We start from the raw sequence: 6,000 nt of genomic DNA, 5'->3' as shown, positions 1-6,000 counted from the left end.
GACACCTTGCTTATTCAGATGATACATTTTTATTCATTTTTACTGTGGAAAATTCTTGAGGAGATAGGAATACCAGACCACCTGACCTGCCTCTTGAGAAACCTGTATGCAGGTCAGGAAGCAACAGTTAGAACTGGACATGGAACAACAGACTGGTTCCAAATAGGGAAAGGAGTACATCAAGGCTATATATTGTCACCCTGCTTATTTAACTTGTATGCAGAGTATATCATGAGAAACGCTGGGCTGGAGGAAGCACAAGCTGGAATCAAGATTGGCGGGAAAAATATCAATAACCTCAGATATGCAGATAACACCACCCTTATGGCAGAAAGCAAAGAAGAAATAAAGAGCCTCTTGATGAAAGAGGAGAGTGATAAAGTTGGCTTAAAGCTCAACATTCAGAAAATGAAGATCGTGGCATCTGGTCCTATCACTTCATGGCAAATAGATAGGGAAACAGTGGAAACAGTGGTTAATTTTATTTTTCTGGGCTCCAAAACCACTGCAAGTGGTGATTGCAGCCATGAAATTAAAAGACACTTACTCCTTGAAAAGAACCTAGACAGTATATTAAAAAGCAGAGACATTACTTTTTCAACAAAGGTCCGTCTGGTCAAGGCTATGGTGTTTCCAGTGGTCATGTATGGATGTGAGAGTTGGACTATAAAGAAAGCTGAGCGCCAAAGAATTGATGCTTTTTAACTGTGGTGTTGGAGAAGACTCTTGAGGGACACTTGGACTGCAAGGAGATCCAACCAGTCCATCCTAAAGGAGATCAGTCCTGGGTGTTCATTGGAAGGACTGATGCTGAAGCTGAAACTCCAATACTTGGGCCACCTGATGCGAAGAGCTGACTCATTTGAAAAGACCCTGATGCTGGGAAGGATTGAGGGCAGGAGGAGAAGGGTACGACAGAAGATGAGATGGTTTTATGGCGTCACCGACTCAGTGGACATGGGTTTGGGTGGACTCGGGGAGTTGGTGATGGACAGGGAGGCCTGGCATGCTGCAGTCCATGGGGTTGCAAAGAGTTGGACACGACTGAGCAACTGAACTGAACTGAACTGATTGGAGTAGAGTTGGTTTACAGTGTCGTCTTAGTTTCTGCTGTATAGCAAAGTGTTATACAAACACATACATCCACTTGTTTTTAGATTCTTTCCCCATACAGGCCATTACAGAGTACTGAGTAGAGCTCCTGTACCATACAGTAGGTTCTTATGAATTATCTGTTTTGTATATAGTACTGTATATATGTCTGTTCCAATCTCCCAACTTCTCCCTCCCCCTCTTTCCCCCTTGGTAACCATAAGCTTGTTTTCTACATTCAGATGATATCCTTTTTCAAACATAGCAATATTTATTTTTTATGAAATCTTGCTTTCTTTTCATTTTCTTTTCACTAAGAATTGTTTACAATACAGTTTGTGAGTTGTTTACAGAATCTCTGATTACTAAGAATTACTAAGTATCTCTGATTACACAGAAGATAGAGTTACATGCACTGCTTATAGTTCAAAGCAGAATAAATATACCCAGATCAATGTACTATGATTGATTCTAACAATAACTTGGTTATTGATTATTAACTTTGAATTATTATTGAATATTGAATATTCAATTCAATATTGGTTATTGAATATTAACAAATTATTGATTATTAATTATTATTATTAACAATAATAATTTGGTTATTGATTCTAACAAATAACCAAAATTTAGTCTTGCTTTAATATAATATTTGATATGAAGCATTTCTTTAAATAAGCCTATCAAACATTTACTGTGCAAATGTCAAAACTTTAATACATATCATTGCTTCAATTCAGCTCATTATTTGAAACTATATATATGCATATATAATTGTATTATATGTATATCAAAAGTAAATAGAATTTGCTTCCTGAAAACCATCTATAGCTTTCTATAGCCATTTTTTTAATAAATACACATTAACAATACCTTCTTTATATTGAAAACAGTGTGCATTATTTGTAGTGAAAGAAAAATCATGCCTTAATTAATGTAATTTTAATATACCAAACTCTTATAAAGCAAATTATACATTTTATTCTCAGTATCTATACTTAATATTTTTTAATTCTAAAAGAGATTACATGCCAGATGATATCTTAAGAGCCAACTTGACCCTTCCCAACCTTCCATAGGAACAAAAATGTCACTGGGACTGGAAACCCAGAGGCAGCCAAGGCTTGGCTGGAGAAAGTCATCAACATTACTGCATCTTTCTCCCATCAAATCTTGCCTAAGGAAGCGATGTCTAGTCTTTGAGAACATTCTAACTGTAGGGTCAGGTTGGCAAAATAAGAGTTGGGCCAATGAATCCACCTGCAACGTGGGAGACCTGAGTTTGATCCCGGGGTTGGGAAGATCCCCTGGGGAAGGGAACAGCTATCCACTCTAGCATTCCGGCCTGGAGAACTCCATAAACTGTATAGTCCATGGGGGGTCACAAAGAGTTGGACATGACTGAGCGACATTCACTTTCACTGCTTTTCATTTGCAATTTTTATCATTTCTTTTTGTTCACCTCCTCATAAATAGGCTTTTTGTTTTTCAAAGAATGCTTCGTGGGATTCAGTCACTTGGTGTGTGACAACTGAAACTGAATGACTGTAGATTATTCACATGAACCCCCAGAAGTCACCCCGACTGCATTACAAATTGGAGAAATGCCACCACAGAGGTATGCAATTGTGCTAAATGATAGCTCACACTGTCACAGTTATTTCAAAAGAAAGTCAGGTGTGACTTGAGCTATCAGTACAACAGGTAATTTAGAAAATGTTAATGAAAGCAAACCTTTCTTCATCTCTAATTACCCACAGTACAAAGGATTTGTTCTACTCACAAGCAGTCGTGAAGAATACTCTACCTTGTTTAAAAAAAAAAAAAAAGAGGATTTGAAAATAAGACACAGCAGTTCTAAAACTCAGGGATGCTGGCAGCAAGGCAAACTGCATCCTCATGGTCATGTCCAACAGCTGATGCACACAGAGCCAAGACGGGGTGCTCCCCGAGGACCCAGTTCTGCTTCCCAGCCTCAACATGTCAGAAACCAAGGTTGAGAATCCAAAACAGCAGGGGGAATAAATCTATACTAGAAAATCAGAAGGGAAACAGCAGTATCAGGTTCTGAAATCCAGGATCAAAATCAGACACAGGTAAGCTGAGAAGCAGGCTATTCAGAGGGAAATGAACCCGAGTTAACAGTCCAGATTCAATGTTCAAGTCAGAGCTGGGATCTGGCTAGGAAACATGAGGCTCAGGAAGAAGGCAGGAGGTATCTGGGAGGAGCATCTTTGCCTATCCTGGGCTGCTCTGTATCCTCACTCTTACTTATCCAAGAGGATGACTCACCAAAAGTTTGAAAGGCAGCTAGAAATTCAGCTTCCCCGAAACCCAAGCATGCTCTTCCTGTCCCTACCTGTGATGAAAGCAGCTACAGGATTAGAAAGTAGCAGGCTGTTCTTGCTCTGCATAATCAGAGGTTCCAGACCCAGCAGAGGAACACACAGGACAGCCTAACAAAAGCCTTTGCTTCACCGCAGTCACCTTGACCTTTACATTCTACTGTGGTGTTTCTGCCCTCCAGAGAAGTCTGGTTCCTGAAGAATCTCCAAAAAGCAAAATGAACCTCTTTTCATTTCTTTCTGCTTTATCCAAAGGGCAAGAAAGAAAGAGGGAGAAGGATAAGGGAAGAGACTGCCAGAGCAGCCATAGGCTGATTTCAATGAGAAAGAAGAAGGAAAGAGTTTCATGTGAAATAATGTAGAACATCCAATTCAAAATTGATTGTTTTTTTGTTTTTCTATTTTTATTGGAGTATAGTTGATTTACAGTGTTCTGCTAGTTTCAGATGTTTTTTGATTTATTTTTTTAGTTTTTTCTGTACTAGGTCTTCATAGCTGTGCATCAGCTTTCTCTAGTTGCTGCAAGTGGGGACTGTGCTTCATATTTGAGCACAGGCTCCAGAGCACACACACACTCTATCGCACACAGGCTTCAGTAGCTGTGGCACTCAGGCTTTGTTGGTCTGGGGCATGTGGGATCTTCCCAGACTAGGGATCAATCCTGTGTTTCCTGCATTAGCAAGCAGACTCTTAACCACTGGGCCACCGTGGAAGGCCTTGTTTTAATTTATATTGGAGCATAGTTGATTTACTGTGTTGTGTTAGTTTCAGGTATCAAAACTGACTGTTAAAATCAACACTAATGAGGGATTTAGCTTCATTCTTTTTTTTTTTTTACTGTTTTTTTTTCATTTATTTTTATTAGTTGGAGGCTAATTACTTTACAATATTGTAGTGGTTTTTGTCATACATTGACATAAATCAGCCATGGATTTACATGTATTTCCTATCCCAATCCCCCCTCCCACCTCCCTCTCCATCCCATCCCTCTGGGTCTTCCCAGTGCACCAGGCCCGAGCACTTGTCTCATACATCCAGCCTGGGCTGGTGATCTGTTTCACCCTAGATAATATACATGTTTCGATGCTGTTCTCTCGAAACATCCCACCCTCGACTTCTCCCACAGAGTCTAAAAGTCTGTTCTATACATCTGTGTCTCTTTTTCTGTTTTGCATATAGGGTTATCGTTACCATCTTTCTAAATTCCATATATATGCGTTAGTATACTGTACTGGTCTTTATCTTTCTGGCTTACTTCACTCTGTATAATGGGCTCCAGTTTCATCCATCTCATTAGAGCTGATTCAAATGAATTCTTTTTAATGGCTGAGTAATATTCCATGGTGTATATGTACCACAGCTTCCTTATCCATTCGTCTGCTGATGGGCATCTAGGTTGCTTCCATGTCCTGGCTATTATAAACAGTGCTTCGATGAACATTGGGGTGCATGTGTCTCTTTCAGATCTGGTTTCCTCAGTGTGTATGCCCAGAAGTGGGATTACTGGGTCATATGGCAGTTCTATTTCCAGTTTTTTAAGAAATCTCCACACTCTTCTCCATAGCAGCTGTACTAGTTTGCATTCCCACCAACAGTGTAAGAGGGTTCCCTTTTCTCCACACCCTCTCCAGCATTTATTGCTTGTAGACTTTTGGATAGCAACCATTCTGACTGGCGTGTAATGGTACCTCATTGTGGTTTTGATTTGCATTTCTCTGATAATGAGTGATGTTGAGCATCTTTTCATGTGTTTGTTAACCATCTGTATGTCCTCTTTGGAGAAATGTCTGTTTAGTTCTTTGGCCCATTTTTTGACTGGGTCATTTATTTTTCTGGAATTGAGCTGCAGGAGTTGCTTGTATATTTTTGAGATTAATCCTTTGTCTGTTGCTTCATTTGCTATTATTTTCTCCCAATCTGAGGGCTGTCTTTTCACCTTGCTTATAGTTTCCTTTGTTGTGCAAAAGCTTTTAAGTTTAATTAGGTCCCATTTTTTAATTTTTGCTTTTATTTCCAATATTCTGAGAGGTGGGTCATAGAGGATCCTGCTGTGATTTATGTCAGAGAGTGTTTTGCCTATGTTCTCTTCTAGGAGTTTTATAGTTTCTGGTCTTACATTTAGATCTTTAATCCATTTTGAGTTTATTTTTGTGTATGGTGTTAGGAAGTGTTCTAGTTTCATTCTTTTACAAGTGGTTGACCAGTTTTCCCAGCACCACTTGTTAAAGAGGTTGTCTTTTTTCCATTGTATATTCTTGTCTCCTTTGTCAAATATAAGGTGTCCATAGGTTTGTGGATTTATCTCTGGGCTTTCTATTCTGTTCCATTGATCTATATTTCTGTCTTTGTGCCAGTACCATACTGTCTTAATGACTGTGGCTTTGTAGTATAGTCTGAAGTCAGGCAGGTTGATTCCTCCAGTTCCATTCTTCTTTAGCTTGATTCTCTCAACCTCAATAGTTAGTCTTCTATTCCCCAAATTTCCTCAAAAAAGTTGGGGTAATAGTATGCATTTCCATGTTGAAAGAATGAATAGAAGAATGAATGGACCAATTGAGCCACT

The sequence above is a fragment of the Muntiacus reevesi genome, chromosome 2 (genome assembly GCF_963930625.1).
Source record: "Muntiacus reevesi chromosome 2, mMunRee1.1, whole genome shotgun sequence".
Classification (NCBI taxonomy): Eukaryota; Metazoa; Chordata; class Mammalia; order Artiodactyla; family Cervidae; genus Muntiacus; species Muntiacus reevesi.
This window is presented reverse-complemented; position numbering follows the sequence as displayed.